The 19,969-nt window shown below is 39.4% G+C and overlaps 1 protein-coding gene across 1 annotated transcript in view; it reads right to left on the bottom strand.

The window, feature by feature from the left end:
- The window catches only part of LOC128653640 (proto-oncogene tyrosine-protein kinase Yrk-like), a 316,484-nt gene that overhangs the window by 79,279 nt on the left and 217,236 nt on the right, over positions 1-19,969 (bottom strand).

Here is a 19,969-nt window from a genome sequence, read left to right as displayed (position 1 = left end):
CGTACTGGTTTAAGTCTCTGGAAGAGGCTTTACAGGTAGCGACTCCATTGGATGACATACTTGGCAAACTTAGAGCACTTAAGCTAGCCAATTCTTTTATTCTGATGCCATTGTTCATTTGACTAAACTAACGGCTAAGAATTCTGGTTTTGCTATACAGGCACGCAGAGCGCTATGGCTTAGATCATGGTCAGCTGACGTGACTTCAAAATCTAAGCTACTTAACATTCCCTTCAAGGGGCAGATCCTATTCGGACCTGGTTGAAGGAGATTATTGCTGATATCACTGGAGGAAAAGGTCATGCCCTTCCTCAGGACAGGTCCAAATCTAGGGCCAAACAGTCTAATTTTCGTGCCTTTCAAAACTTCAAGGCAGGTGCGGCATCAACTTCCTCTAATAATAAACAAGAGGGAACTTTTGCTCAATCCAAGACGGTCTGGAGACCAAACCTGACCTGGAAAAAAGGTAAGCAGGTAAAAAAGCCTGCTGCTGCCTCTAAGACAGAATGAAGGAACGGCCCAGGGATCCTGAACATCTCAGGCGTGGGCAAGAGATGTTCAGGATCCCTGGGCATTGGAAATTATAGTACACAAGGGGTTCTGTGTGTGTAGCGCTCGGTTCACTCCCAGCGTAATTGCTGCAGGGGGTGGAGAAACAAATCCTCCTGTCGGCTCAATGGAGAGTGGGTGCAAATATGGAAAGTCCTGTTATGCAGCCCCAAATTAAGTCTGCCAACTTAATAGTAAATACAAATAGATCCAGTAGAGAGGCGCACCACAGAGTCAATCACTCCAAAGTAAAAATAACTGTTAGTTTATTTCGGCACATCGTTAAAAGCATATGACAGGGCACACAGGCCCAACAGGCTCACAGGTAAAAACACAACACAGGTGTGTCAGATAGTTACGCAGACATGTTTCGTGAGCATGCTCACTTGTTCACTGCATATGGGACTAATCTGACACACCTTTACTTAAACCACAGATTTAAAGACACAGTGTAGATGTTAAAGTGGTACAAGTTAACATTGGACTTTAAATAGTATACTTTTATTTCTTAATACTTTAAATAAATGGAGAGATCAATAAATCAGAAATAGTCTTGTAGCTGTCCTTTAACCATATAAATTGTTGAAGTTAAGACATATAGTGCTTAGGTTGCAATTGTTGCATTTTAACAATTATAAACAATTACAAGTATATAAACATTTCATTTGTATTGTTTTAATACTATCGGATGTTAAAAATGCAGTATTTGCAACAAAATGCAAATTTATAACTATAAAGCACTATATATGTCATTAAGACTATACTCACTTTGTTTCACTTAAATAGTGCATATGGAAAAAAAAACCTTCATTTCCCCTTTTATTTCCCAATTTTTAATTTTTAACGCTTTAAGAAATGAGAAACAGATAGAAACAGAAGATATGCATATATCCTATAGATATGTGGGGAGGGCAAGTTTTTTGGCAAATATGTGATCACATGCAAAGAAGAAATGCAGATGTTTAAGTAAACAAATCTAGGTCTCTTCTCATGTTTAGACCTAGGGGGTTACTTGTCTTTAGTGAGAAGATCCAATAGACTTCTCGTTTGTTTAGTTTGTCTTCCCTGTTGCCCCCTCTTCTCCAGTGGGGTACATGATCAATTCCTTGCAAGGTTAAACTTGACATATCAGAATCATGTAGATTTTTAAAGTGTCTGGAGATAGGAGTGTCAGATTTTTCATCTTTCCCAGACCGTAGGTGTTCTAAAAACCTATCTTTGATGGGACGCTTCGTTTTACCTACATATTGACAATTGCAAATTCTGCATGTCAAGAGATAGACCACGTGAGTGGTCTTGCAATTAATGAAAAAATTTATCTTATGTTCATTCTGTGTTGTACTGGAGTGAAACGTGTCACCCTCTTGTACGTGTTCACAAGTTGTGCAGTCTTTTCTTCTGCATTTGTAGAAACCTTTCTTTCCTTTTAACCAATTGGTATTGTTTTTGTTCATCATGTCAGAAGGTGATAGATGATTGGCTAGGGTTTTGCCTCTCTTAGGTATGAAACTAATTCCCTGCTGTACTATTTCTTTCAGAATAGGGTCTGTGTACAAAATGGGAACACTTTCCCTTATTATATCACAGACTTTATGATAGTCAGTACTGTAGGTAGTTATGAATTTTGGTGTGGTAGACAAAGATTGCTTGTTTGCTTTCTCTCTATACTTTAGGAAATTGTCTCTGGGTATATCCTTTATACTCTCTTTGGCGGCATCTAGTATGTTATCAGTGTAGCCTCTCTGCTTTAATCTGTTAGTGATTATTGAGCTGTTTTCCTCATATTGTTCTTCACTTGTACAGTTCCTTTTTGCCCTAATGTACTCTCCCTTTGGGATGCCCCTTAGTACATGTGTAGGATGGCAAGATTTAAATGACAGAAGAGTATTGCCTGCAGTAGGCTTTCTGTAAAGGCTAGTTTCTATTTTATTCTCAATCACATTGGCAGAGATTCTTAAGTCTAGAAAGTTGATGGTTTCTGCATTATTCTCTCCTACAAATCTAATTCCATCAGCATTATGATTCATAAATTCACAGAAGGAAACTGCTTCCGATTCACTTCCTTCAAATATAAAAAACAGGTCATCAATGTACCTATAGAAATGTTTTATCTTATTTCTGAAAGGATTTCTTTCTCCAAAGACGTGGAACAGCTCCCACCACCCCATAAAGAGGTTGGCGTATGAAGGGGCAAACTTTGCCCCCATAGCTGTTCCACGTCTCTGGAGAAAGAACTCGTTGCCAAACATAAAAAAATTATGCGTAAGGAGATACTCTATAGCTCTTAAAATAAAGCTTTTAGTAGGTGAGTCATAATCACTATATGTATCAAGGAAAAATTCTATGGCAGTCATACCTTTATTGTTTTGTATACATGTGTATAAGGAGTTGACATCCACCACTAAAAATCTGAAATTGGGTTCCCATCTCACTTTGTCCAGTTTATTTAGAATAGATGTTGTATCTTGTATATAGGTTAAGAGTCCTCTAACTAGAGGTTGTAAAAAAGTGTCAATCAGATCACTCAGAGGTTCATTTAGGGAACCAATCCCTGCAATAATGGGACGTCCTGGTGGACACACAGGATCTTTGTGTATTTTTGGAAAATAATGGAAGATAGGGGCAACCGGATGAGAGGGTATGAGTGCATCTTTAGTTGAAGCACTAATTATATTATTGTGTTTAGCAAACAGAACAATACCCACTAATTCGTTTTTATAAAACTTCGTGGGATTAGTCTGTAGTTTGCTGTATACCTCTTTATCATCCAGTTGCCTCTTAGCCTCCATTATGTAATCTGTTTTGTTGAGAATAACTACATTTCCTCCTTTATCCGAGGGTCTAATGAGGATTGAATCATTTTCAGATAAATTTTTTAATGCCTGTTTTTCATTAGCTGTTAGATTGGACATATTTTTACTTTTCTTTGAATTTTTTTCACTGAGCACTGTTAGTTTTTCCTCTATTGTTTTCTGAAAAATATCCAACGCTTTTGGACGGGCATGTACAGGGTAAAATGTGCTTTTCTTCTTTACATGATCACATCTGACCCCTGATTCTTTAGAAATATCATTATTACATGTATCACCCTCCCCAATCAGTTCATTTAAGTCATTTATGGTACACATTTCAGAAAAAGAAAAAAGATTATCAGAATTTTCATGTTCTATTGCTTTTTTGGTCTCAGTTTTGTTTGACTCCTGCTCACTCATCCCATAAAAGTGTTTCTGTAGAGTGAGTTTACGCACATATCGGTTCACATCTAACACAGTTTCAAATAAGTTGAAATGTGCGGAGGGAACAAAATTGAGACCTTTGGATAAGAGAGAAATTTGAGTTTTACTTAAAGAAACAGTAGATAAATTTATGACATTTAAATTCAGGTCTGTTGTTTCTGTCCCTGTGATCTTGTCACATATTTCTTGTTGAAGGACTTGCCCCGGTATCCCTGGTTGCCCCGACCGGTCATATTGGGCTTTATTTTTGTTTTTCTTGTTGTTACTTTTGCCTCTTCTACCTCTATGGGTTTTTTTCTTGCTGTTCCTGCAATGGTACCTTCCCCGTTTTTTGACTTCTCACTGGTACCTTCTTCTGGCTCTAGTTCTTGTAATGAATGAAATGTTTCTGTAGCACACTCTTCTGTGTTTTCATTATCTGATGAGTCTACCTCATATTCAGTGTCTGAGAATGTGACTGTTTTTTGTTTGCCAGATCCTTTCTTATTAAAGTTCCTTTTATTTGATTTATGTGACCTGAATTTATTTCTTGAATATTCCTCATAGGACCATTTATATACTTGGTTTAATTCATAGTCCTTTCTATCTCTTGACATTTTGTTTGATTTAAAGTGCCAAAGCTCCTGTCTGAAATTAATCATGGACTGTTCAAATTTTTTGTCATAATCTTTAAACTCTTTATCTTTTTGAAATTCTCGCAGTTGTATTTGCACTTCTTTTATCTCTTGCAACAAATCCTTCCTCTGCTTTCTTTTGAAATCTATCAATAGGTCAATTAGTGCAAAGGAGCATGTGTCTAAAATGTTATTCCATTTTCTAATGAACTCAGTATCATATGTAATGAATGATGGGAACTTTTTGACTCTCAATCCCCTTGGAATACGCTTGTCATTCTTATAGATCAAAAAGGATTTAATGTCCAGATCTAATTTTATATCTTTTTTGCGCAGAGAGTCAATTTCAAAGAATAAAGTGTCAATATTATGTGCAACCTCCTCATATGCATCATTGGACTCCTCATTAAAGTCCCTTAATACATAACAATCTGTTTCTTCATTATCCATTATAGCAAGGTTGTAAGATAATATAAAGTGAAACTGTATACCATGTGAAAGTAAAAGTCCAATACCTGTGAGCCTAGGATTTAAAATAGCGTAAGTGCCTTAAGTGCAATTATAGCAAGTAGCAACCCACCTCGTCTTCAGCCCAAATTTCAAAAATGTAGAGAGTGTAATTCCCGGATTGGAACGGATGTCAGCATGCAGGTCTATCTATCAGCCTGTATGTTCATCAAATACGATATTGCTAGAGAAAAACAGCCTATACAAAATGGTGTGCTGTAAAGTCTTACCCGCCTTCAGTTCTGCAGGTATTCCTCTGAATCCTTCCTCCGGACGGCTGCTATCACACAGTTAAGCAGAGATCAGTTAAAGTACACAAGGGGTTCTGTGTGTGTAGCGCTCGGTTCACTCCCAGCGTAATTGCTGCAGGGGGTGGAGAAACAAATCCTCCTGTCGGCTCAATGGAGAGTGGGTGCAAATATGGAAAGTCCTGTTATGCAGCCCCAAATTAAGTCTGCCAACTTAATAGTAAATACAAATAGATCCAGTAGAGAGGCGCACCACAGAGTCAATCACTCCAAAGTAAAAATAACTGTTAGTTTATTTCGGCACATCGTTAAAAGCATATGACAGGGCACACAGGCCCAACAGGCTCACAGGTAAAAACACAACACAGGTGTGTCAGATAGTTACGCAGACATGTTTCGTGAGCATGCTCACTTGTTCACTGCATATGGGACTAATCTGACACACCTTTACTTAAACCACAGATTTAAAGACACAGTGTAGATGTTAAAGTGGTACAAGTTAACATTGGACTTTAAATAGTATACTTTTATTTCTTAATACTTTAAATAAATGGAGAGATCAATAAATCAGAAATAGTCTTGTAGCTGTCCTTTAACCATATAAATTGTTGAAGTTAAGACATATAGTGCTTAGGTTGCAATTGTTGCATTTTAACAATTATAAACAATTACAAGTATATAAACATTTCATTTGTATTGTTTTAATACTATCGGATGTTAAAAATGCAGTATTTGCAACAAAATGCAAATTTATAACTATAAAGCACTATATATGTCATTAAGACTATACTCACTTTGTTTCACTTAAATAGTGCATATGGAAAAAAAAACCTTCATTTCCCCTTTTATTTCCCAATTTTTAATTTTTAACGCTTTAAGAAATGAGAAACAGATAGAAACAGAAGATATGCATATATCCTATAGATTGGAAATTATATCCCAGGGATATCTTCTGGACTTCAAAGCTTCTGGACTTCAAAGCTTCCCCCCCAAAAGGGAGATTTCACCTTTCACAATTATCTGCACACCAGATAAAGAGAGAGGCATTCTTACACTGTGTACGAGACCTCCTAGTTATGGGAGTGATCCATCCAGTTCCAAAGGAGGAACAGGGACAGGGTTTTAACTCAAATCTGTTTGTGGTTCCCAAAAAAGAGGGAACCTTCAGACCAATTTTGGATCTAAAGATCTTAAACAAATTCCTCAGAGTTCCGTCGTTCAAGATGGAAACTATTCGTACCATCCTACCACTGATCCAGGAGGGTCAATATATGACTACAGTGGATCTAAAGGATGCTTATCTTCACATTCCGATACACAAAGATCATCATCGGTTTCTCAGGTTTGCCTTTCAAGACAGGCATTACCAGTTGTAGCTCTTCCCTTGGGATTAGCTACAGCCCCAAGAATCTTTACAAAGGTTCTAGGGTCGCTTATGGCGGTCCTAAGGCCGCGGGGCATAGCAGTAGCCCCTTATTTAGACGACATCCTGATACAGGCGTCAAACTTCCAAATTGCCAAGTCTCATACGGACGTAGTACTGGCATTTCTGTGGTCGCATGGGTGGAAAGTGAACGAGGAAAAGAGTTATCTATCCCCACTCACAAGAGTTTCCTTTCCAGGGACTCTGATAGATTCTGTAGAAATGAAAATTCACCTGACGGAGTCCAGGTTATCAAAGCTTCTAAATTCCTGCCGGGTTCTTCATTCCATTCCGCGCCCTTCGGTTGTTCAGTGTATGGAAGTAATCGGCTTAATGGTAGCGGCAATGGACATAGTGCCGTTTGCACGCTTACATCTCAGACCGCTGCAACTATGCATACGTCAGTGGAACGGGGATTACACAGATTTGTCCCCTCAACTGAATCTGGACCAAGAGACCAGGGATTCTTTTCTCTGGTGGCTATCTCGGGTCCATCTGTCCAAAGGTATGACCTTTCACAGAACAGATTGGATAATTGTTATGACAGATGCCAGCCTTCTAGGTTGGGGTGCAGTCTGGAACTCCCTGAAGTCTCAGGGATCGTGGACTCAGGAGGAGTCTCTCCTTCCATTAAATATTCTGGAACTAAGAGCAATATTCAAGGCTCTTCAGGCTTGGCCTCAGTTAGCAACTCTGAGGTACATCAGATTTCAGTCGGACAACATCACAACTGTAGCTTACATCAACCATCAAGGGGGAACGAGAAGTTCCCTAGAGATGTTAGAAGTTTCAAAAATAATTCGCTGGGCAGAGATTCACTCTTGCCACCTATCAGCTATCCATATCCCAGGTGTAGAACACTGAGAGGCGGATTTTCTAAGTCGTCAGACTTTTCATCCGGGAGAGTGGGAACTCCATCCAGAGGTATTTGCACAACTGATTCATCGTTGGGGCAAACCAGAACTGGATCTCATGGCGTCTCGCTCCAGGTCCAGGGATCCCAAGGCGACACTGATAGATGCTCTAGCAGCGCCCTGGTCTTTCAACCTGGCTTATGTGTTTCCACCGTTTCCTCTGCTCCCTCGACTGATTGCCAAGATCAAGCAGGAGAGAGCATCGGTGATTCTGATAGCACCTGCATGGCCACGCAGGACCTGGTATGCAGATCTAGTGGACATGTCATCCTTTCCACCATGGTCTCTGCCTCTGAAACAGGACCTTCTACTTCAGGGTCCTTTCAACCATCCAAATCTAATTTCTCTGAGGCTGACTGCCTGGAGATTGAACGCTTGATTTTATCAAAGCGTGGCTTCTCCGAGTCAGTTATTGATACCTTAAGACAGGCACGAAAGCCTGTCACCAGGAAAATTTACCATAAGGTATGGCGTAGATATCTTTATTGGTGTGAATCCAAGGGTTACTCATGGAGTAAGGTCAGAATTGCTAGGATATTATCTTTTCTCCAAGAAGGTTTGGAAAAAGGATTGTCAGCTAGTTAAGCGTCTGGCAGATGTTCCAGACGTTCAGGCATTTTGTCAGGCTTTAGTTAGAATCAAGCCTGTGTTTAAACCTGTTGCTCCACCATGGAGCTTAAACTTGGTTCTTAAGGTTCTTCAAGGAGTTCCGTTTGAACCTCTTCATTCCATAGATATCAAGCTTTTATCTTGGAAAGTTCTTTTTTTGGTAGCTATTTCCTCGGCTCGTAGAGTCTCTGAGCTATCTGCCTTACAATGTGATTCTCCTTATCTGATTTTTCATACGGATAAGGTAGTCCTGTGTAAAAAACCTGGGTTCTTACCTAAGGTGGTATCTAACAAGAATTTCTCTTGTTAAGTGTATCCAGTCCACGGATCATCCATTACTTATGGAATATATTCTCCTTCCCAACAGGAAGCTGCAAGAGTCCACCCACAGCAAAGCTGCTATATAGCTCCTCCCCTAACTGCCATATTCAGTCATTCTCTTGCAAGCCTCAACATAGATAGGAGGTCGTGAGAGTCTGTGGTGCTTTCTACTTAGTTTATTCTTCAATCAAAAGTTTGTTATTTTTAAATGGCACCGGAGTGTGCTGTTTATCTCAGGCAGTATTTGGAAGAAGAATCTGCCTGCGTTTTTCTATGATCTTAGCAGACGTAACTAAGATCCATTTGCTGTCCTCACACATTCTGAGGAGTGAGGTACTTCAGAGGGGGAATGGCGTGCAGGTTTTCCTGCAGATAAGGTATGTGCAGTAAAATATTTTTCTAGGAATGGAATTGACTAAGAAAATACTGCTGATACCGAAGTAATGTAAGTAAAGCCTTAAATGCAGCGATAGCGACTGGTATCAGGCTTATTAATAGAGATACATACTCTTGTAAAAATGTGTTTTAAAACGTTTGCTGGCATGTTTAATCGTTTTTTAACATATGTTTGGTGATAAAAGTTATTGGGGCCTAAGTTTTTTCCACATGGCTGGCTTAAATTTTGCATAGAAACAGTTAACTGAAGCTTCCCACTGTTGGCTGTGGCAGTTTGTTGTGATTTTTTTTTTACTCAGGGAAGATGATTTAACCTGATTCTGATATTTCTACATTTAAAATTTATGCTTGAGAACCTCCACTTGTTGCTCAGGGAGGCTTTGGCTGCTCTGAATGAATGTGTAGAATCGCAGGGCCAGAGAAATTGTGTAGACTGGATAAATAATATGCAGTGCCGGTGTGTACTGATGTTTTTCCAATACCTAAAGAGGTTTACTAAAAATTTTTTAATAAGGAATGGGATAGACCAGGTGTGCCGTTCTCTTCCCCTCCTATTTTTTAGAAGAATGTTTTCTAATAGTTACCACCACACGGGACTTCTGGCAGACAGTTCCTAAGGTGGAGAGAAGAGTTTCTACTCTAGCTAAGCGTACCACTACCTCTGACGAGGACAGTTGTGCTTTTTAGATCCAATGGATAAAAAATGTTTATTCAACAGGGTTTTATCCTGCAGCCCCTTGCATACATTGCTTCTGTCACTGCTGCTGCGGCGTTCTGGGTTGAGTCTCTTGATGAGGCTTTACAGTTAAGCGACTCCATTGGATGAATATATTTGACAAGCTTATGCTAGCCAATTCCTTTGTTTTCTGATGCCTTGTTCATTTGACTAGACTAACGGCTAAGAATTCTGTTTTTTACTATACTGGCGCGCAGAGCGCTATGGCTTATATCATGGTCAGCTGTTGTGACTTTAATAAATAAGCTACTTAACTTCCCTTCAAGGGGCAGACCCTATTCGGGCCTGGTTTGAAGGAGATTATTGCTTATATCACTGGAGGAAAAGGTCATGCCCTTCCTCAGGATAGGTCTAAATCAAGGGCAAAAAAAAAAAAAAAGTCTAATTTTCGTACCTTTTTAAAACTTCAGGGCAGGTGTGGCATCCTCTTCCGCTAAGGCAAAACAAGAGGGAATTTTTGCTCAGTCCAAGGCGGTCTGGAGACAATCGGACCTGGAACAAAGATAAGCAGGCCAAGGAGCCTGCTGCTGCCTCTAAGGCAGCATGAAGGAACGGACCCCTATCCGGTAACGGATCCTATAGGGGGCAGACTTTCATTCTTTGCCCAGGCGTGGGCAAGAGATGCCCAGGATCCCTAGGCATTGGAATTTATATCCCAGAGATATCTTCTGGATTTCAAAGATTCCCCCCCCAAAAAAGGGGAGATTTCGCCTTTCACAATTATCTGCAAACCAGATAAAGAAGGAGGCATTCTTACATTGTGTACGAGATCCATCCAGTTCCAAGAGAGGAACAGGGACAGAGTTTTTACTCAAATCTGTTTGTGGTTCCCAAGGAGAGGGAACCTTCAGACCTATTTTGGATCTAAAGATCTTAAACAAATTCCTCAGAATTCCGTCATTTAAGATGGAAACTATTCGTACCATCTTAACTATGATCCAGGAGAGTCAATAGAGGACTACAATGGATTTGAAGGATGCTTATCCTCACATTGTGATGCATAAAGATCACCATCGTTTTTCAGGTTTGCCTTTCTAGACAGGCATTACCAGTTTGTAGCTCTTTCCTTTGGGATATCTACAGCCCCAAGAATCTTTATGGAGGTTCTGGGGTCGCTTTGGCGGTCCTTAGACCGCGGGGCATAGAAGTGGCCCCTTATTTAGACGACATCCTGATACAGGCGTCAAACATCCAAATTGCCCAGTCTCATACGGACGTAGTACTGGCATTTCTGAGATCACATGGGTGGAAAGTGAACAAGGAAAGAGTTCTCTATCCCCAATCTCAAGGGTTTCCCTCCTAGGGACTCTGATAGATTCTGTAGAAATGAAAATTTACCTGACAGAGTCCAGGTTGTCAAAGTTTCTAAATTTCTGCCGTGTTTTTTTCATCCCATCCGCGCCCTTCGGTGGCTCAGTACATGAATGAAATCGGCTTAATGGTAGCGGCAAGGGACATAGTACCGTTTGCACGTCTACATTTCAGACCGCTGCAACTATGCATGCTCAGTCAGAGGAACGGGGATTACACAGATTTGTCCCCCTGTTAAACCTGGACCAAGAGACCAGAGATTCTCTTCTCTGGTGACTATGTCGGGTCCATCTGTCCAAGGGTATGACCTTCCGCAGGTCAGATGGGACAATTGTTACAATAGATGCCAGCCTTTTAGGTTGGGATGCAGTCTGGAACTCCCTGAAGGCTCAGGGATAGTGGACTTAGGAGGAGACCCTCCTTCTAATAAATATTCTGGAACTGGGAGTGATATTCCATGCTCTTCAGACTTGGCCTCAGTTAGCAACTCTGAGGTACATCATACTCAGTCGGACAATATACACGACTGTGGCTTACATCAGCCATCAAGGGGGAACAGAAGTTCCCTAGCGATGTTAGAAGTCTTACAATAATTCACTGGACAGAGACTCACTCTTGTCTATCAGCTATCCATATCCCAGGTGTTGAGAACTGGGAGGTGGATTTTCTAAGTCGTCAGACTTTTCTTCCGGGGGAGTGGGATTTCCTCCGGAGGTCAAGACCAAGCAGGAGAGGGCTTTGGTGTTTTTGACAGCGCCTGCGTAGCCACGCAGGACCTGGTATGCAGATCTGGTGGACATGTCATCCTTTCCATAACGGTCTCTGCTTCTGAGACAGGTCCCTCTACCTCAGGGTCCTTTCAACCATCTAAATAGAATCAATCTGAGATGGACTGCCTGGAGACTGAACGCTTGATGTTATCAAAGCATGGCTTCTCCGAGTCAGTCATTGATACCTTAATACAGACATGAAAGCCTGTCTCTAGGAAAATTGAACATAGATATGGTGTAAATATCTGATTGTTATGAATCCAAGGGTTACTCATGGAGTAAAGTCTGGATTCCCAGGATATTATCTTTTCTCCAAGATGTTTTTGAGAAAAGGGTTGTCAGCTAATTCCTTAAAAGGGGACAGATTTTTACTCTGTCTATTTTTTTGCACAAGCGTCTGGCAGGTATTCTAGACGTTCAGGCATTTGGTCAGGCTTTGGTTAGATCCAAGCCTGTGTTTAAAACTGTTGCTCCGCCATGGAGCTTAAACCTGATTCTTAAGGTTCTTCAAGAAGTTCCGTTTGAACCTTTTTTGTTCCATAGATATCAATATTTATCTTGGAAAGTTCCTTTTGGGTAGCTAATTCCTCGACTCGTAGAGTCTCCAAGTTACCTGTGTTACAATGTGATTCCACCCTATGGTTCCTCCTTTCTCAGCTTGTTTTCGGTCGAATGACTGGCTATGACAGTTAGGGGAGGAGCTATATTACAGCTCTGCTGTGGGTGTCCTCTTGCAACTTCCTGTTGGGAATGAGAATATCCCACAAGTAATGGATGATCCGTGGACTGGATACACCACAAGAGAAATAAATTTATCAGGTAAGCATAAATTGTGTTTTTTACAGTGTATGTAATAGGCTAGCAGAGCATTGCATACACTTGCAAATGGATGATTAACCCCTTAGTTCAAAAAACGGATCAAAAAAACGAAATATTTTTTTTTTTTTTTAACAGTCACAACCAACTGCCACAGCAAGCTGTGGTCCTACCTTCCCCAATAAACGACTTTGGAAAGCCTTTGAGCCCTTTAGAGATGTCCTATAGCATACAGGGGACTCCTGAGGGAAGCTGGATGTCACAGTTTGTAATTTTAACTGCACCAACTGTAACTTTTATACTATAACAGTGGAAAGCCTCAGTAAAACTGTTTCTAATCAAAATTTAAGCCAGCCATGTGGAAAAAACTAGGCCCCAATAAAGTTTTATCACCAATGCATATATAAAAATGATTAAACATGCCAGCAAACGTTTATATTGCAATATCATAAGGGTATTACCCCTGGGAGTAAGCATGATACCAGTCGTTATTAAATCACTGTATTCAGGCTTAACTTACATTAATCCGGTATCAGCAGCATTTTCTAGTGTTTTCCATCTCTAGAAAAAATTATAACTGCACATACCTGATAGCAGAATAAACTGCGCGCCATTCTCTCGCTGAAGTTACCTCATCTGTGTAATCCCCTCAGACATATGTGAGAATAGCAATGGATCTTAGTTACAACCTGCTAAGATCATAGAAATCTCAGGCAGATTCTTCTTCTATTTACTGCCTGAGATAAAATAGCACAACTCCGGTACTATTTAAAAATAACAAACTTTTGATTGAAGAAAATAAACTAACTATATTTAACCACTCTCTCCTACAACATCCTAGCTTGTTGAGAGTTGCAAGAGAATGACTGGCTATGACAGTTAGGGGAGGAGCTATATTACAGCTCTGCTGTGGGTGTCCTCTTGCAACTTCCTGTAGGGAATGAGAATATCCCACAAGTAATGGATGATCCGTGGACTGGATACACCTTACAAGAGAAAAATTTATTAACCCCTATTCTGCCCCCCACTACGCCGCCGCCACTGTAATAAAATTATTAACCCCTAAACCTAAGTCTAACCCTAACGCCCCCCTAACTTAAATATTAATTAAATAAATCTAAATAATATTTTTATTATTAACTAAATTAATCCTATTTAAAACTAAATACTTACCTTTAAAATAAACCCTAATATAGCTACAATATAAATAATAATTATATTCTAGCTATCTTAGGATTTATTTTTATTTTACAGGTACCTTTCAATTTATTTTAACTAGGTACAATAGCTATTAAATAGTTATTAACTATTTAATAGCTTACCTAGCTAAAATAAACTGAAATTTACCTGTAAAATAAATCCTAACCTAAGTTATAATTACACCTAACACTACACTATACTTTTATAAATTATTCCTATTTAAAACTAAATACTTACCTGTAAAATAAACCCTAAGATAGCTACAATATAAATAATAATTATATTGTAGCTATCTTAGGATTTATATTTATTTTACAGGTAACTTTGTATTTATTTTAGCTAGTTAGAATAGTTATTAAATAGTTATTAACTATTTAATAACTACCTAGCTAAAAGAAATACAAAATTACCTGTAAAATAAATCCTAACCTAAGTTACAATTAAAACTAATACTACACTATCATTAAATTAATTAAATAAACTACCTACAAATAACTACAATTAAATACAATTACATAAACTAACTAAAGTACAAAAAATAAAAAAAGCTAAGTTACAAAAAAATCAAAAAATAAGTTACAAACATTTAAAAAATATTACAACAATTTTAAGCTACTTACACCTAATCTAAGCCCCCTAATAAAATAACAAACCCCCCCAAAATAAAAAAATGCCCTACCCTATTCTAAATTAAATAAAGTTCAAAGCTCTTTTACCTTACCAGCCCTTAAAAGGGCCATTTGTGGGGGCATGCCCCAAAAAGTTCAGCTCTTTTGCCTGTAAAAGAACCCCCCCCCCAACATTAAAACCCACCACCCACATACCCCTAATCTAACCCAAACCCCCCTTACAAAAACCTAACACTAATCCCCTGAAGATCATCCTACCTTGAATCGTCTTCACTCAGCCGAGCAGCGATGGAACCGAAGTGGACATCCTGAGCGGAAGAAGTTAATCCTCCAAGCAGCGCTGAAGAAATCTTCCATCCGATGAAGTGATCATCCAGGCGGCGCTGAAGAAGTCTTCGATCCGGGCGATGTCATCTTCCAAGAGGCGCTGAAGAGGTCTTCTATCCGGGCGATGTCATCTTCCAAGCCGGGTCTTGAATCTTCCTCCCGCCGACGCAGAACCTCCTTCTTCACCGACGGACTACGACGAATGAAGGCTCCTTTAAGGGACGTCATCCAAGATGGCGTCCCCTCAATTCCGATTGGCTGATAGGATTCTATCAGCCAATCGGAATTAAGGTAGGAAAAATCTGATTGGCTGATGGAATCAGCCATTCAGATTGAGCTTGCATTCTATTGGCTGATCGGAACAGCCAATAGATTGCGAGCTCAATCTGATTGGCTGATTCCATCAGCCAATCAGATTTTTCCTATCTTAATTTCAATTGGCTGATAGAATCCTATCAGCCAATCGGAATTGAGGGGACGCCATCTTGGATGACGTCCCTTAAAGGAGCCTTCATTCGTCGTAGTCCGTCGGTGAAGAAGGAGGTTCCGCGTCGGCGGGAGGAAGATTCAAGACCCGGCTTGGAAGATGACATCGCCCAGATAGAAGACCTCTTCAGCGCCTCTTGGAAGATGACATCGCCCGGATCGAAGACTTCTTCAGCGCCGCCTGGATAATGACTTCATCGGATGGAAGATTTCTTCAGCCCCGCTTGGAGGATTAACTTCTTCCGCTCTGGATGTCCACTTCGGTTCCATCGCTGCTCGGCTGAGTGAAGACGACTCAAGGTAGGATGATCTTCAGGGGATTAGTGTTAGGTTTTTGTAAGGGGGGTTTGGGTTAGATTAGGGGTATGTGGGTGGTGGGTTTTAATGATGGGGGGGGTTTCTTTTACAGGCAAAAGAGCTGAACTTTTTGGGGCATGCCCCCACAAATGGCCCTTTTAAGGGCTGGTAAGGTAAAAGAGCTTTGAACTTTATTTAATTTAGAATAGGGTAGGGCATTTTTTTTATTTTGGGGGGGTTTGTTATTTTATTAGGGGGCTTAGATTAGGTGTAAGTAGCTTAAAATTGTTGTAATATTTTTAAAATGTTTGTAACTTATTTTTTTATTTTTTGTAACTTAGCTTTTTTTATTTTTTGTACTTTAGTTAGTTTATGTAATTGTATTTAATTGTAGTTATTTGTAGGTGGTTTATTTAATTAATTTAATGATAGTGTAGTATTAGGTTTAATTGTAACTTAGGTTAGGATTTATTTTACAGGTAATTTTGTATTTCTTTTAGCTAGGTAGTTATTAAATAGTTAATAACTATTTAATAACTATTCTAACTAGCTAAAATAAATACAAAGTTACCTGTAAAATAAATATAAATCCTAAGATAGCTACAATATAATTATTATTTATATTGTAGCTATCTTAGGGTTTATTTTACAGGTAAGTATTTAGTTTTAAATAGGAAAAATGTATTAAAGTATAGTGTAGTGTTAGGCATAATTATAACTTAGATTAGGATTTATTTTACAGGTAAATTTCAGTTTATTTTAGCTAGGTAGCTATTAAATAGTTAATAACTATTTAATAGCTATTGTACCTAGTTAAAATAAATTGAAAGTTGCCTGTAAAATAAAAATAAATCCTAAGATAGCTAGAATATAATTATTATTTATATTGTAGCTATATTAGGGTTTATTTTAAAGGTAAGTATTTAGTTTTAAATAGGATTAATTTAGTTAATAATAGAAATATTATTTAGATTTATTTAATTAATATTTAAGTTAGGGGGGCGTTAGGGTTAGGGTTAGACTTAGGTTTAGGGGTTAATAATTTTATTACAGTGGCGGCGGTGTAGTGGGGGGCAGGATAGGGGTTAATAAATTTATTATAGGTGACGACGGTGTAGGGGGGCAGGATAGGGGTTAATAGGTTTAATATAGGTTGCGGCGGGTTCAGGGAGCGGCGTTTTAGGGGTTCAAATATTTATTTAGTTGCGGAGAGGTGCGGGATCAGCAGGATAGGGGTTAATAACTTTATTATAGAGGGCGACGGTGTACGGGGGGCAGGATAGGGGTTACTAGGTATACTGTAGGTGGCAGCGGTGTCCGGGAGCGGCGGTTTAGGGGTTAATACATTTATAAGAGTTGCGGCAGGGTCTAGGAGCGGCGGTTTAGGGGTTAATACATTTATAAGAGTTGCGGCAGGGTCTAGGAGCGCGGTTTAGGGTTTAATAACTTTATTGAGTTGCGGGGGGCTCCGGGGGCGCCGGTATAGGGATAGAACAGTGTAGTTTAGTGTGGGTGCTTAGCGACAGGCTAGCAATAAAGCTGGGAAAAAGCCGAAGGGCAGCGAGATCGGATGAGTGATAACTCTCACAGTCCGCTGCTCGTCGCCCCGCAGCTTTTTGACAGCTTTTTTTGATAACTTAGGCGAACGTATTCAAGGTCTGTGGCGGCAAAGGTAGGCAAGCTTAGGCGGGCGTATTGGGCCGGCGAAGTCAGAAAAGTAGACGGCTTGATAACTACCCCCCTGTGTCTCCATCTGAAGGAGGAGCTTCTTAACATCATCTCCTCTTGGTGGCCTCACTATCCTGTCAATTTGCATACGTCTCAGGTCATACACACCAAATACGGAAATGGACTGCACTCTCAAACCAGGCTGGGTACACATCCCATGACCCTGCAAAACTCACAGCCCTGGGTGCTCACCTGCACTCACAGACAGCTCCACAGCTTTCAGTGACTCAGGCAGTTAACCTCAGACAAGGCTGGGTGCAAAGCCGGTTGGGAAAATGACAAAACAAAATTATTAACACAGCACATAGAAAGTCTGGCACACTCTCCAAATGGTCATAGGCCCAGGACCACATCAATGTCTCATTCTCCCTGAGTTGTTTATATGTGTTATGCTTATAAATGGCACTTCACAGAATGATCCGCTAGCAGCAATCAAGTGCAGAAGCACCACCCAAAACATGTATGCATGGCCAAGACTGTGCCTGTTTGGATTTTTTGTACGCTGTTAATTGGCTATGTTTTTAAATGGTTTAATAAAAGTAAGTTAAATTATTTGATCAATAACATATCCTCATCCATCTGAGTTTCTTTTTTTTTAATTTGTAAGATTCTTTGTTTCAGGTATTTAAAGTAACGATAATGAAAAAAATCATGTTCAATTGTATCTCTTTAGTAACTCTCAAATACTGTAGCTGACCTCCCAACTGTCCCTATTTGAGAGGGACAGTCCCTATTTCTGTGCTTTGCCCCAATGTCCCTCTTAGACAGCCATATGTCCCTATTTGCAGAATTTCCCTTAGACACACCAATAGACCACACAGATACACCCACAAGCTGCACAGACACACCCACTTACCACCCAGATAAACCCATAAGCCCACCCAATATCCACCCCCCTGCGACAAGGCCCCACCAACAAAATGATGACAGTGCCCCATAACCTCCCAAGTTCCTAATACCTAGCCACAAATGTTCAGAGTTATGCAGAAACCATTGCACAAATCCATTTGCCTTTGATAAAATTAATTAAAATGATTTATGCAAAATAAAAATACATATGATATAGGGATGTCAAGTCTATATATGCTTTAGAGTTTTATTTTACATTGGTTGCTTAGTGGCTTCTATGACACATTTATTTCTGTTATCTTTGTCAAAGCACAAGAATCACACAAATATCACACCAGAAAAAAATATATACTATGAGGTAGCGATTAAGTCTAAAATTATTTGAATATCTGGAAATTATACTTTAGTTTTCTACATAATTTCCTGTTAAAACCTCTATAATAAACACAATGGACTCTTAAGCAGTGTAAAACCAAGGTCTTAAGAATTCTGGGAAACTGAACATTTTAGGCAAGTACAGTGGGATTTTGTAGCATTCCCTGTTGCTCTAAAGCATGCAAAGTATGTCTGCTGGCATTCTATAAAATAAAGCATATTGGCTGCTCTCATTTGTCAAAAACTTCACAATAAATATTTCACTGTTCCAATCTACAACGATTAGTGTTGCCAGAAGCCATCCATAAAAATGTTGGATGACCTTCAGGTGACTTGGCGTGCATGGTAAGGGGTCTGTGGATAATGTGCCCCGCGGGGGGCTGTGTTTGCAAGGCTGTATACCTGATACTATGCCCTGCCCATTAAAGGTGTAGCCCACACTCTTAGACACTGCAGTCCTGAGTCTGTTCTTGGTTGGAACAGACCCTCGTCTCACCTTGATCCTGGAAACAGCTGCTGAATCTTTCTCTTTAAATGTAAAATTATTCTGGACATTAATAGGATAATTAAATTCTCTAGGGCTAACGTATGCTTTTACTTTATAGAAATCCTTTTACGTTTTTAGTGATTTTAATATTTAGTTAAAAATAGCCCTGGTATACATTATCTTTTAATGATTTACAATTTGGAAACAGGATCACTCTATGATCACACTCCAAAGCTCTACTATATGTCCCACCCTTGACCCAGCCAAATACATTTTTCACAAATGAGCAGTGATTGTATCCTTTGGATGCCAGTAACAAACAAATTATTTTACCTCTTTGGCTGCCAGTAGCACATACACAACAGTGATGTGAACCCCACCCTTGACTGCCACTAGCCTCTACAGTTCCCACAGAGTTTGGCATCCCAATAGTTCACCAGCAGCTGCCGAAGACGGCTGGCATATAAGTATAATATACTTGTACTGCTCATATATATATATATATATATATATATATATATATATATATATATATATAAAATCAGCTCTTTTTTATTTGAGGGGGTAAACCCTGTGATTAGGAAGTGAATGGGCACAGAAGAAAGCATACCTTTTCTACTGATATGTGTCTATCATTTATGAAAGAAGACGGATAGATAAATGGGATGCGATCCTTCATTGTTAGTTAGAGTGTTAACTCTTTACTTAACATAATCTCATGACCTACAGACATCAAGGGATCAAAATTTACCAGCATGGAGATACATTATTAGCTTATTTTACTGAGCATTATATTGTAAAGTATGTGTCTCTCCTGCAAATAAAGTATATAAGTTAGCTGTTCATAATGAGATAAACAGCTTCCAGGAAACAAAAATGCTTCTTATAGAATCTCACAAGAACAGAGAGCTTTAGAGAATCGGGATACAAATATTTACTGTACCAATGACAATTACCTTGTAAACAAGAGTTTTGAGTTAGATAGGGAGAGAAAATCATTGCAGAGGTAGAAAGGTGCAGAGTTGTACAACATAGTGACCATTTCACTAGTAAACATGCATTGTGTATAACATTCACATAACATTACAAGTTTAGAAAGATCCAACCTGGATTTAACATAATACACCCATACATGTTAACA

The sequence above is a fragment of the Bombina bombina genome, chromosome 3, assembly GCF_027579735.1.
Source record: "Bombina bombina isolate aBomBom1 chromosome 3, aBomBom1.pri, whole genome shotgun sequence".
Taxonomy (NCBI): Eukaryota; Metazoa; Chordata; class Amphibia; order Anura; family Bombinatoridae; genus Bombina; species Bombina bombina.
This window is presented reverse-complemented; position numbering and strand designations above follow the sequence as displayed.